Source organism: Myxine glutinosa, chromosome 13 (genome assembly GCF_964187855.1).
Source record: "Myxine glutinosa chromosome 13, kmMyxGlut1.1, whole genome shotgun sequence".
Taxonomy (NCBI): domain Eukaryota; kingdom Metazoa; phylum Chordata; class Myxini; order Myxiniformes; family Myxinidae; genus Myxine; species Myxine glutinosa.
Genome location: NC_136273.1, coordinates 80971727 through 80985721, shown reverse-complemented (window position 1 = coordinate 80985721; position 13995 = coordinate 80971727). Strand labels below are relative to the sequence as shown.

Sequence of the window (13995 nt, the reverse complement as noted above, 5' to 3'; positions counted from 1 at the left end):
ACCCTGATGACCCAGCACACGAGTTCTACCCTGATGACCCAGCACACGAGTTCTACGTTGATGACGCAGCACACGAGTTCTACCCTGGTGACCCAGCACACAAGTTCTACACTGATGACCCAGCACACGAGTTCTACCTTGATGACGCAGCACACAAGTTCTACCCTGATCACCCATCACACAACTTCTACCCTGATGACCCAGCACACAAGTTCTACACTGATGACCCAGCACACAAGTTCTACGTTGATGACCCAGCACACGAGTTCTACGTTGATGACCCTGCACACGAGTTCTACCTTGATGACGCAGCACACGAGTTCTACCTTGATGACCCAGCACACAAGTTCTACCTTGATGACCCAGCACAAAATTTTTCCTTCGAGACCCTTGGATTTTTTGTTGGATGGTGATTCATGCGAGGCAAGTTTACTTGATTGAAATTTTATTAAATGAAATATTATATTATTTAATATATTAAATTATTAATATATTTATTTATTCATTTTCAGCAATATCAAGAAAGTGAGGAGAAGAATTGGGAATGCTTTCCCTCTCCCTTTCTACTTCTTCAAACTTAAAAGAACTGGAACTTCATTTTCAAGACATTTCTGGAAGTCAAGAAAAAAATATTGAAGTTTAAAAAAGAAAGAGAAATTTTTTTTATAACATTTAAGGAAGGATATTCATGTGGGTTTGGATGTTGGGGCTCAGGTTTGGATTGGGGGGCTAGTTTATGGTTGGGTTTTGGATGTGCGGGTTGAGGGTTTTGATGTGAGTGTTGAAGTTGGGTTTGTACGTGGGGATTGGGGGTTTTGGTGTGAGAGTTTGTGGTTTTGATGTGGGGTTGTGGGTGTTGGTTTTGATGTTTGGGTTGGGGATGGAGTTGTGACGGTCAACGCCTTAATAGATTCCTCCTGTTATATAATTCCGAGCTTGGCCCTCGAGTGCTCACAGCAATTATACAACAGAGAAGTGTGAAGCGCCAATCTATTGCCTTTCAAGGATACATCTGTTGAGGTCTTGGTTGTCATGGCTCCATCCCTGGCCCTCACAATGGAACTTATGTCCCTGACCCTCACATCGGGGCCACAGACCCACCCATCAAAAGCCTTGGCCCTCACTTTCGGACCCAGCCATGGTGCTCACATTGGGGGCCCAAACCCTCACATTCGGGTTCATAATGGGCCTCACCCTAACATTGGGGTATGTGTCCACCACCCTTGCCCTGGGCCACAGGCCTGACCCTCACTAACCCATATGGATATTTGTTTTATTTGGTTTTTTTTGATGTTCCTGCAAATAAAAGAAACCTAAAATTTCCTCCGCTTTCAAATCCTATAGTTTACAAGTCCAAGGAACTGTGTTTGAAATATTAACCATCTTAAAAAGCTCATTAGTCCATCGTGTGGGATAACCCGTTCTCAAAATGTGATTTCCACTTGTGCGTTCTCACAATATAAACAAATTTAAATTGAGGTTTTCTCGAGTTGTTCTCTTTTTCATATTCTAATTGTGTAAATGTTTCTGATGGTTTTGATTTTGTTGAGGAATGCAGTGCAGCTTGGGGCAGCACAATCATGCACACTTAGGGAAACCCAGACAGTTATTTCAAGAGGTTGTGTGAAGATAGACCTTTGCCCATCGTCTTGGGCTGCGGGTCCGGGGAAATGTGTTGTTCGAGTAATCTATGTGCTCGCGGTGTAATGTTTCTCTATTTGCCACTATGTCTCTTTCTCTCAATCCCCCATCGGTCCGTTCCAGCAATCTCTTTCTCTCAATCTCCACCATTGGTCCTCTTGACCAAACCTCAGTTGACAAGACCTCAATTTGTCAACCCTTTCTTCACCCCATCGGTCTTTCCTTCAACCCCGCAATTGGTTTGTTCTCATCCTCCCATCCATCTGTGCATTCGATCCACTCATTCTTTTATTTCCTCACATTCAATCCATCTGTTTATCTGTCCCTCACCATTCAGACTCCTCATTATTTTATTATTCCCAATTGTCAATGTGTTCGTCTGTCCATCCCGAACTTACTCGGATTTCAAATCACCCCCAACCTCCGTAAAAAATCTGTAGGGGTGAATGGGTCCCATATTATAAGCAATTAATCCTCTGGGCCGTTCAAACTGCCGTCCCACATTCTTCCTTCCCTGCACCTCAACATTCACCACACGGACAACGATTCTCAAATGCGTAAAGTACAGTGACGCCATGGTGTCCCCTGGTGCACCTCACAGCTCCACCACGCTTACACCACATGCTCCGACACCGCATCGACACTCCACCGCCCTTCCTCCCCATCCTTAACCTTACACTCCCTCTACCCCCACCACTTATATTCCCTGGCCTGACACAACCCCACCTGGTTGTGTGAGGTAAGCGAGGAGTCGTCCCCACATTCCAAACTGCCTCTTTCATTCTGCTCTCACTTCTTCTTCGCATAATGAATGATGGCGCCATGTCCTGTGTGTGTTGATCAGACTGCCTAAGAATACGTGCTCCTGATAAGCCAGATCATTTGTGCCTGTTGACTTTGCTTCATTTTGCTGCAAATACATCCCCTTTGCCCTTTGATTTTGCTTTGTGAATAAAGGCTTGTGAATAATGTGCTTGATAATTGCCTGCTTGTGTGTGTCTAAATAAATAATCGTTACATTTCCCAATCTGCCTCATTCTTGTGTTTTCATTCAATGATCCGACATAGTGTGTACGTAATAGATAGACGGGAGTTTTGCCCCACTTTTTTGCTTCGGTAGTGGTTAGCCAGCATTCATTCACGGTTCACTCGGCCGTAGTTGTATTCAGAAGATGGGTGAATGCTGAGGGCTGGGCCATAGTTGAGGTCTTTAGGTCAACAACAGGTAACACAACATAGAAGGCGACAGGACATTGTTAGACCTAATTATTCCAACCATCGTCGGCCTTCCTTATTTTAAACTTTTTGATTATTTATTGGTTTATGTAATTAATCAGCGAATTGCTTTTCTGTTTGCTCTTCAGTTTTGACATCTGTTGAAGTCCGCATGGACTTCTGAGTTTATTGAAATGTCCCTCTTTCCTTGTAAGTGAGTTCTTACTTGGATTCTGTTCTAACCTGTTCGTACTCTTCTCATTGCAGGAAAGCACAGAAACATGGGTGTTGTTTTGTAATACTAAATGTAATGCATAGCAGTATTATATAATCTTAGAACCCCCATCGCTCAAGCCGACACCCCAAAGCCCAGAACAATTTATTTGTCTCAACAAAACACTATAAAAGACAAGATACAGACTGAATCGCCAGAATACCTGCTCGATATGTCGTTTGGAGTCCTGTTTGAGTGTGCCGGCATAGCCCTGTTTAACTGTGTTGTAACCTTTATTATATTTGAGTGAGGTTTCTCCTTTGAATTAAATCATGATGTTGTGCTTGAGGTGTGGACATTCTATTTAGTGTGCACCCTTCTACGACACATCATTACAGCTAAATAGTTTTTTTTGATTACCCAGTCCAAATTTCCATTTAGCACTTATCATCTTTTTTCACAATAAACCTATCAATTTGCTTTCTCGACATTGGATTTCATATCAAAGACGAATGCAACAAGATTTCTCTATCCGCTTCGTGTTTTGCATCCAACATCGTGCTATTATCATAATCAATATCGGGTTTCATACAAACTTCGTCAACCCTGTGTTTAGATTTGCTCCAAGGTTTAGGATTTTCATATTTATATAATATTTTATTCAAGTTTGTTTTGGGTCCTCGGTAGATGTACTTCCCCCGATAACCCACTTGTTGCAAATTTACTTCCTGATAAAAAAAACTTTTGTATATCACCACCAGTTATTAGGTCATCTCATCTCGATTCTCGAAGAGATTTACTTTTAAAATACGTCGTGATGTCCGGATGTCAGTCCGTCTGATCGTGCGTCCGTCCGTCAGTCTGTCCGTTACCTTTTTGATTTTTTTGCTACTCCTCCCTTATCACCCAGCTGATTCTTCTGAAACTTGACTCATGATGAAAGATAGTAGCCTGCACATTCACTCGTGCTTAGATTTTTCGATTTTGGATCATGGGAGGTCCCAGGGGTGGGGGGGAGGGGGGGGGGGGTGAGTGGGGTGACCCACTGAAACTTCAGATCCCTCCATACTCGTCCCTTATTTACCAACCAATTCCTCTGAAACTCGATACAGCTCTTCTACTCGATGATCCACACTCTCGGTTTTACATTTTTTTGATTTCATATCAGTGGGCCACCCAAGGGATCAGGGGGGCTTCCCCCCAAATCAGCAGAGGTCTGAACTACAACCTCAAGAGATTATCAACAAATTTATTTCTGTGTAAATTTATAATCTTCTTCAGAGTGCGTGTCTTTTTAAACTTTCAGTATTGTTACGTGCTCCTCCCCAAACCCCTGGTCACGGTGTACCTCCGAGCCCTGAGAAGAGTCACGGCAGAAAGATGTGTTATTCTGCGTCAAAGATCAATGGTGAAACCACACCAATTGTTACCAACAAACAAATATTGTATTAAGGTCACACAAGAATAACAACACAAAAACAAGAGTAATCAATTGTACAACCAATATATATTTCCTATGATGGTACCATCAGGTTCGTACAATATAACTCACTGTGCTCCAAGTGAGCAAAAAGAAGAACATTCCCAATGTCTCTATTCCCGCATCAAGCCAAAGTCGTATTCCGGCATCAAGCCACCAAAGTCGTATTCCGGCATCAAGCCAAAGTCGATCCACTCCAGTGATCGTCGGTACGATGTCGTATCGAGACCAGAATCCCGTTGGGTTGACAGTTACACTGCCAAAGATGGGCGAAGGTGTCCTCGAGAAGCGACGGGGAAATCACACCTTTAGGTATGGACATTTGACGGCTCTCAATCGGCGAACCGCAGATTTCCCACTCCAAAAGCCACGTTACACACACACACCAGATTAACGTCTGAATGCGGTGAAAATGGTTGAAGCGGTGAAAAACCTTGAGCGAAGCACAAAGCGCGCGAGTCAAAATGGCCAACGGCCCGTTCTCGAGGTGTAACGGCACTACAATGATTCTCCTCGGAATCAACCGCAAAACCTGACACGCAGGTTGATCTGTCACAGCGATAACAACTCTGTCGCAGGAATCCCTTTCCTGGGAAACCCACAGTTCACTCGTGACTCTCGTTTGCCAATCGTTCGCTCCAGACCTCGAAGCAGCTAAGCTTCTTGTCCGACTCGCTCGCTCCGCCTTCTCTTCGTCTTCTTCTTCGTCGTCGTTCGGTTCCGGTTTCATTTAAAACATTAACTTTTTACCTTTTGAAAATAGTAATATCTATTTCCCTTAAACGACAACAATAACAGTACATGGATTCAAAAATGTTTACAGTGGATGAAAACCACAACAACGGAAGTGACGAATCCGTAACAGTATGTATATATATATATATATATATATATATATATATATATATATATATATATACACATATATATATATAGATATATATATATATATATATATATATACACATATATATATATAGATATATATATATATATATAAATACACATATATATATAGATAGATAGATAGATATATATATATATATATATATATATATATATATATATATATATATATATATATATATATATATATATATATATATATAACTAGAACGGGCACTCGGTAGAGCGCATACCTTCGCCGCAGCTACTTTTGTTGCCAAAATAAAAGACTACAAGATCTGTGTAGCAAAGCCACACCTACGTTGTCATGCGGGAAGATTTGTTTCAAATTAAAGACGATTTTGACCTTTTCATGACCTTGACCTTGACCTTTGACCCGATCGATTCCAAAATCTAATCAAATGGTTCCCGGATAATAACCTATCATCCCACCAAATTTCATGCGAATCGGTTGAATACTTTTTGAGTTATGCGAATAACATACACACACACACACAGACATACAAATAAATACACAGCGATCAAAACATAACCTTCCGCTTTTGCGAAGGTAATTATATATATATATATATATATATATATATATATATATATATATATATATATATATATAGATATATAGTCGGCGTGTGAGAAAACTATCCCGTAAACTGTGTCGATCGCCAAAATGGACATGTTGATGGATGGTTGTTTGATGTAATGGATGACGAAATGGATGGTTGCCTATGCGGTGTTGTTGGTTCGTTAAGGTTTTATTTATTTATTTAACTTTGTCAGGTAAAACGCATCTCGCTATACGGGATCGGTGGAGGTGATAGATTTGCGTATCTCGCTCACTGAATTGAAAATACTAGGGCATGCCCGTACTATATCTATATCTAAAATTATATCCCCCCCTCTATTTACATGAAATGGTTTGGTCCATGAAATGTTTTGGTCCATTCGCAACGCCAAAGCGAACGGCGAACGCTTTACATGAAATGGTTTGGTCCATGAAATGTTTTGGTCCATTCGCAACGCCAAAGCGAACGGCGAACGGCTTGCGAGTACAGTGACAATCCCCCCGGGGTTTTAATTAGTTTTAAAACGGAGCTTGGCAACCGCTGGCGTTCTTTAGCCGGCAGCTTCGCCCGCCCGAACGCCGTTACAGTACCTTCGACCGCGAGTTGCTCGGACTTCACTTGGCGGTCAGGCACTTCCGCCATCTGCTCGTGCGAGTACAGTGACAATCCCCCCCCCCCCCCCCTCTATTTACATGAAATGGTTTTTATTAGTTTTAAAACATAGTTTAACGCCAACATAGCGCCAACATAGTTTGCACGTGAAATAAATGAATACGCTCTCAAATGTGCCATCCGAGGCAGAGTGTGTCCGCCACGTTCGGCACACGCGATAGCTCGCTGCTCTCTGATTGGTTGAATCGTTTTTTGGACATAGCTCGGTAAGTAATTGTCCGATTAATATGAAACCTTGAAAAGGCACATCCTCGGGTCCCCAGCAATATACCTGGCAAGTTTAAAGTATATCGGACCCGTGGTTGTCGAGAAACAGCGGTCACAGACAAACAAACGTACAAACGTACAAACGTACAAACAAACACACAGAGATTACTGGAATTATAGATAGACTAGGGCATGCCCGTACTATATATAAGCTAGGACGTGCCCGTACGTGGGTGCCCGTTCCTTGCCAAAAAAAAAAAAAAAAAAAAAATTTGTGTAGGGGTGTGTGTGTGTAAACATCCTAGGGCGTGCCCGTACGTGGGTGCAAAAAAAACATGCGTGCAAACAACAACAACAAAAAAAAACTTTGAAACCACGTGGCAGTAACGACCACAGAACCCCCCCCCCCCCTCTATTTACATGAATGGTTTGGTCCATTCGCAACGACCACAGAACCCCCCCCCCTCTATTTACATGCAATGGTTTGGTCCATTCGCAACGCCAAAGCGAACGGCGAACGGCTAAATCGCCATAGCTCGGTAAGTACTTGTCCGATTAATTTCAAACCTTGAAAAGGCACATCCTCGGGTCCCCAGCAATATACCTGGCAAGTTTAAAGTATATCGGACCCGTGGTTGTCGAGAAACAGCGGTCACAGACAAACAAACAAACGTACAAACGTACTGCCCGTACTATATATAAGCGAGGACGTGCCCGTACGTGGGTGCCCGTTCCTTGCCAAAAAAAAAAAAAAAAAAAATTTGTGTAGGGGTGTGTGTGTGTAAACATCCTAGGGCGTGCCCGTACGTGGGTGCAAAAAAACATGCGTGCAAACAACAACAACAAAAAAAAACTTTGAAACCACGTGGCAGTAACGACCACAGAACCCCCCTCCCTCTATTTACATGAATGGTTTGGTCCATTCGCAACGACCACAGAACCCCCCCCTCTATTTACATGAATGGTTTGGTCCATTCGCAAAGCCAAAGCGAACGACCACAGAACCCCCCCCCCCTCTATTTACATGAATGGTTTGGTCCATTCGCAAAGCCAAAGCGAACGACCACAGAACACCCCCCCCCCCCTCTATTTACATGAATGGTTTGGTCCATTCGCAAAGCCAAAGCGAACGGCGAACGGCTAAATCGCCATAGCTCGGTAAGTACTTGTCCGATTAATTTCAAACCTTGAAAAGGCACATCCTCGGGTCCCCAGCAATATACCTGGCAAGTTTCAAGTATATCGGACCGGTAGTTGTCGAGAAACAGCGGTCACAGACAAACAAACAAACGTACAAACGTACAAACGTACAAACGTACAAACGTACAAACGTACAAACAAACACACAGAGATTACTGGAATTATAGATAGATATAGAACGCTCATACTGCGTGAAAAGTGTAGCCGCCGTGTCGCCATCTTGGTTAGCACGACTCGACTGACTCACTTCGCGGATCTCGTTTGTTTTGAACACACACTCACACAAACATACACACATACACACACACATACATACACACATACACACACATACACACATACACACACACACACACACACACACACACAAACATACACACATACACACACACACACACATACACACACACACATACACACAAACACACATACACACACATACACACACACACACACACATACATACACACATACACACACACACAAACATACACACATACACACACACACACACATACACACACACACACACACACAAACATACACACATACACACATACACATTATATACACACACACATGTACGCACACCGGTTACATGAATGATTATATACCTGCTACTGGAGTGAATATAGTGACAAAATCATGTGACATACAAAAACAAACATTACATGTACACACGTTGTACAGACAGACATGTACTTTCTCTCGGCTGCTCACTCTGCCAACCATTTGGGCTTACTTAATAAAGTTGATTACATTTCATCACTTTAGTTTGCATTATTAGCGCTGAGGAAGCGCCTCTAGCGAATGACTTCCAGCCAGTGTAACGCGAATTCCTGTCACAGGAATTCTGAGATCATATAAGTATGACGTGGCAGTTCCTGATTGGTTCGTGTTGGGGAACCCCTTCTCGCTGCCGACGTGACGTAAATTCGCGCACGCGCACTGGTGAAGCTTACTCGATCTTACTCGATCCCATATTACATGTACTTTCATTGCATACAAATTATACTTCCTCCTAGAAATTCCATGCCCGAACCTCAGCGCAATCCAAGAGGCTTCACTTGTTTTGATACATAATAAAAGGACAGCTAAATTCATGTTTTCAATTTTGACCAAAAACAAATCATTGTGAAATAATTCGGACAGACTCTTCGCAAGTTTAATGAAAATGTCCCGAGTTCTTCACGCTCCCAAATTAACAATATTTTGTTCTCGAAATTTTTTTTGTGAACAGGAAAGGCAAAAGGAAAGTGTTGTAGTAACTGTGATACGTTTCCTATTGAAAAACGATCGCACAAAAGGTGAAAAAACGCAATCGCTTTTCGCTCTGAATTACGTGCAAACGCATGACGGAAATCACCATCGCCCAGCATCGAGTGCCAACCAAGATGGCGCCCGGTAGCTACATCTCCACCTGTGTGGTGTGAATGGCAATGGTCATTCTATATATTTTCAGTTCAGTGATCTCGCTATACGGGATCGGTGCAGGTGATAGATATGCGCAGCTCGCTATACGAGACCGGTGCCGGTGTGTGTGTTACTGTGTGTGTGTGTGTGTGCTACTGTGTGTGTTACTGTGTGTGTGTGTGTGTGTGTGTGTGTGTGTGTGTGTGTGTGTGTGTGTGTGTGTGTGTGTGTGTGTGTGTGTGTGTGTGTGTGTTACTGTGTGTGTGTGTTACTGTGTGTGTGTGTGTGTGTGTGTGTGTTACTGTGCATGTGTGTGTGTGTGCGTGTGTGTGTGTGTGTTACTGTGTGTGTTATTGTGTATGTGTGTTACTGTGTGTGTGTGTGTGTTACTATGTGTGTGTGTGTGTGTGTGTGTTACTGTGTGTGTGTGTGTGTGTGTGTTACTGTGTGTGTGTTACTGTGTGTTACTGTGTGTGTGTTACTCTGTGTGTGTGTTACTGTGTGTGTGATCCTGTGTGTGTGTGTTACTGTGTGTTACTGTGTGTGTGTTCCTGTGTATGTGTGTGTTACTGTGTGTGTGCGTGTGTGTGTTACTGTGTGTGTTATTGTGTATGTGTGTGTTACTGTGTGTGTGTGTGTGTGTGTTACTGTGTGTGTGTGTTACTGTGTATGTGTGTGTTAATGTGTGTGTGTGTGTGTGTGTGTGTTACTGTGTGTGTTATTGTGTATGTGTGTGTGTGTGTGTGTGTGTGTGTTACTGTGTGTGTGTGTGTTACTGTGTGTGTGTGTGTTACTGTGTGTGTGTGTGTGTGTGTGTGTGTGTGTGTGTGTGTGTGTGTGTGTGTGTGTGTGTGTGTGTGTGTGTGTGTTACTCAAACTGAACGAAACTGTCAGCTGAAGGAGCAAAATAATGTCATTGTCTAACACGAATGGTTTATTAAATTGCAGAAGCATAGCCTGGTATTTCTTCAGCCTGGCGTTATTAGTCCCCTACCGGTGTACACCGGAGGGGACTATAGGTTTGCACTCCGTCCCTCCGTCTGTCAGTCTGTCCGTCTGTCAGACCGTCATGCAAAGAACAGTTTTCCGGACTTTTTTTTCTAAACTCTTAATGCTAATGATTTGAAACTTGGTACATGGTTTCCTCATGATAAGTTACAGATCAAGTTCGAACTTTACGACGTTTCGATCATTTTTGACAAAGTTATGGCACTTTGAACTTTGGGAATTTCCCCAACAGTTTTCCGGACGACAGACTGCCGGTAGGGGACATGTATTGCAGCGCAATACTCAGAATGCTTATTAGTCCCCTACCGGTGTACACCGGAGGGAACTACAGGTTTGCACTCCGTCCCTCCGTCTGTCAGTCTTCCAGTCCGTCAGTCTGTCAGTCCGTCACGCAAAGAACAGTTTCCCGGACTTTTTTTCTAAACTCTTAATGCTAAAGATTTCAAACTTGGCACATGGTTTCCTCATGATAAGTTGCAGATCAAGTTCGAACTTCACGACGTTTTGATCATTTTTGACAAAGTTATGGCACTTTGAACTTTGGGAATTCTGATAATTCTGATGATCCTTAACTCAGTGCCATTTTAAGTTTTAATTTCCTTTAAAAAAGATTTTCTCTGCAATAATAGGGCCGATTGAGATCAAGTTTACACCGTACTCGGTCTGTAGAATATTTTAATGGTAATTATGACGTCATGATCGCAATCAGTCATGATCGCAGTCATGAGTCACATGATTTCAGAGTTATGACGTTTTTAAGCATGAACCTTTAAAACCGAGCTCTTGCCTCATTTTTGATCCAATCGAGGGGAAACTTCACAGATATGTTCAGCATGTCAGTCTACTAAAATGTCCTTTTGGAATTTACGATAGGGCACGTGGTTTGGCAGATATTGTTAATTAAACGAAAATATTAAAAAAGAAAAAAAGAATATCTCTTGAATCGCTAGTACCTCAGACTGTGAGTTGGTAATTATATAATTCACACAGTGCAATACGTGCAGGCTGCTCCATGGAGCGACCTTGCGGGCTTATCAACGAGGTGAGGCGTGACACACATGTGTCTCAGCATACCTCAGATCAAGTTTGAAAACCAGCATCAACCGTGCATAAATTTGCATATTCGATCATTTTTGACAAAGTTATGGCACTTTGAACTTTGGTAGGGGACATGTATTGCAGCGCAATACTCAGAATGCTTGTTGAAATAGGCTTTTTAAAATTTAGGGCCATCTCTTTGATATGTCTGCAAATATGGCAGGAGCGCTTGACCTCTCCTACCTCTCCCGCCGGTGGTGTCAATGCGGGAAGCCATACAGCTATAAGATAGCAGCGTTAATAGAATAAAAATATCCGTGCTAAATTTTAACTTGGTAGATAAAACATCCACACTTTGTTCATTATGTCACTTGTGACAAGCTTGTTGTGAATACTCATAATGAGGATAACCTTCAGCACATTCTTCAAGTAATTATCTTTGTCATTGCAAATTGGGATGGAAAGCATACAGCGTTTTTAAGAGCAATTTTGAAAGGTCAAGGCATCGTCGTTTGCCTGGAAATATAGGTGTTCGAAACTATTTGCTTCTACTCCTGCGATGTACAATTGCTCCCAAGGAAATTATGGGGAATTCACCGAGTTCTAGTTGCTGTTTCCTGGTGACTGCTTTCATGTAACGATGCAAAGAAAAAAAGGGGCAATGCCCCTGGGCGCTCACCCGGAAGAATAAAGCAGTATACTACACTGATAAAAGGTATTTTGAACAGTATCACGGTATTTTAAACCAATTTTAATGGTTGCTAGAAGACAGGGCAGCATGGAGGATCATACTAACATAATCATTAGATCATAAGACTTTAAACAAAAACAAAACAAGAAATCATTGGAATCTCCCGCGATGAAGCTAACTCCAAGGGCCTCTCACTCACTCACCGCAGGCAGGTTGGTGGTCTTTCCGTCTTCTACCGACTCCTCTCTGGCCTTGCCCCCCCCCCCCCCCAGCTCTCTCTGGGCTCTGTCCCGCAAATATTCCTACAGGTCGCACAAGATCTGCCTGCAACCCTCTTATGGTTAAACTGCCAAAATCAAGACTCTCTGCTCACCTTCACTCCTTCATTCCTCTTTTCTCCCACCTCTGGAACAAACTCCCTCACTCTCTTCAATCCCACTCCACCCTCCAGGTCTTTAAAACAGCTGTTCACCACCATCTCTTATCTTCCCCCATCCAAAACCTTGATCTTTTCTATCCCCGCTAATTTCACCCCAATTCCACTTTTTTGCAATACCAACTTCTGTCCTGGAAGTCCTTGGTGTCCTTGTGTTTTATACTTCTCCCACCCACCCCCCCCCCACCCCCTTCCCACGCCTCCTCCCCCCAAGCCCTCTCCCTCCCACACATCTCCCTGCTCTTAAATGTTGTGTGCTCTCAAGTGTTTGTGTGCTTCCCCTTCTCTTGTCTTCCGCTCCCTCTTTTTATATATTTTGTTTGTCTGGTTGATTTGTTTGTGAAGTAAATGTCAGCTCTTTCACGAGCCTCGAATCAGTATACAAAAAAAAAAAAAAAAAAAAATGTCGTGCATAGCACGATATTTGCGAAATCCCGAAAATAGTTGTTGGCCTATGATGACCTCAAAAAAATTGGTGCTTGAATTCAGTGACCAGGTATGAAAATCCTCTTAAAATTTCAAGTCAATCAGATGAAAATTGAGGATTTTAGAAATTTGGCTGATGTTGACCTTTGGCCCATGTTGACCTTTTGGCCTATATTGACCTCAAAATTAGTTGGGTGTTGAATTCAGTGTCCAGATATGCAAATCCTCTTCAAATTTCAAGTCAATCGGATGAAAATTGAGGATTTTAGAAATCTGGCCTATGTTGACCTTTTGGCTTATGTTGACCTAAATAGAATTGGTAATTGAATTCATTGACCATATATGCAAATCCTCTTCAAATTTCAATCAATTGGATGAAAATTTAGCATTTTGTAAATATGACAAAGTTGGTGACATTTGGCCTATGTTGACTTATTGACCCTTTGACCCCAAAAACAATAGGCTTCTTGCTAATTACAAACTCTACCATTTGGTGAAGTTTCGTGAAGATCGTTTGAAAATTGTGACCTGTATGTAACTGACATACAGACAGACAGAATAACACACAAGACCAACCAATATACTTGAAAAATCTTTGATTTTCGCAAGTAAAAATATCTATTTTGGGGGCAACTACGCCCTCCTCTCCACACCCAACATATACCCCCTTGGACCCCGATGTTTGTAACCCTATCAGACCCTGATTTTTTGAAATGCCTTGAACAAACATTGGTACATCACGGGTGATGAAGTTTGTGGTCAAGTTTCATTGAAATCGTGTGTGTCGTTTCAGAGAAGAAAGCAAATACCTATTTGGGGGGTGGGGGGGGGGGGGGGGGGGTCAAACCTGCATCAACTTTGACCCCTGGTAGACCTCCTTAAACC

The 13995-nt window shown here is 42.5% G+C and overlaps 2 protein-coding genes across 3 annotated transcripts in view; one reads left to right on the top strand and one right to left on the bottom strand.

Annotated features, from left to right (window-relative positions):
* LOC137439050 (uncharacterized) overlaps positions 1-13995 on the bottom strand; it is a 77578-nt gene that overhangs the window by 63298 nt on the left and 285 nt on the right. The window lies entirely within an intron of this gene.
* ALDH8A1 (aldehyde dehydrogenase 8 family member A1) overlaps positions 13831-13995 on the top strand; it is a 50684-nt gene continuing 50519 nt past the window's right edge. The window contains exon 1 of one of the 2 annotated variants that reach the window (XM_078767687.1): positions 13831-13887. The gene's annotated coding sequence lies outside the window, so the exon portion shown is untranslated. Of the gene's footprint in view, positions 13979-13995 lie in introns of both variants that reach the window. The other variant, XM_078767686.1, reaches the window with a different exon arrangement.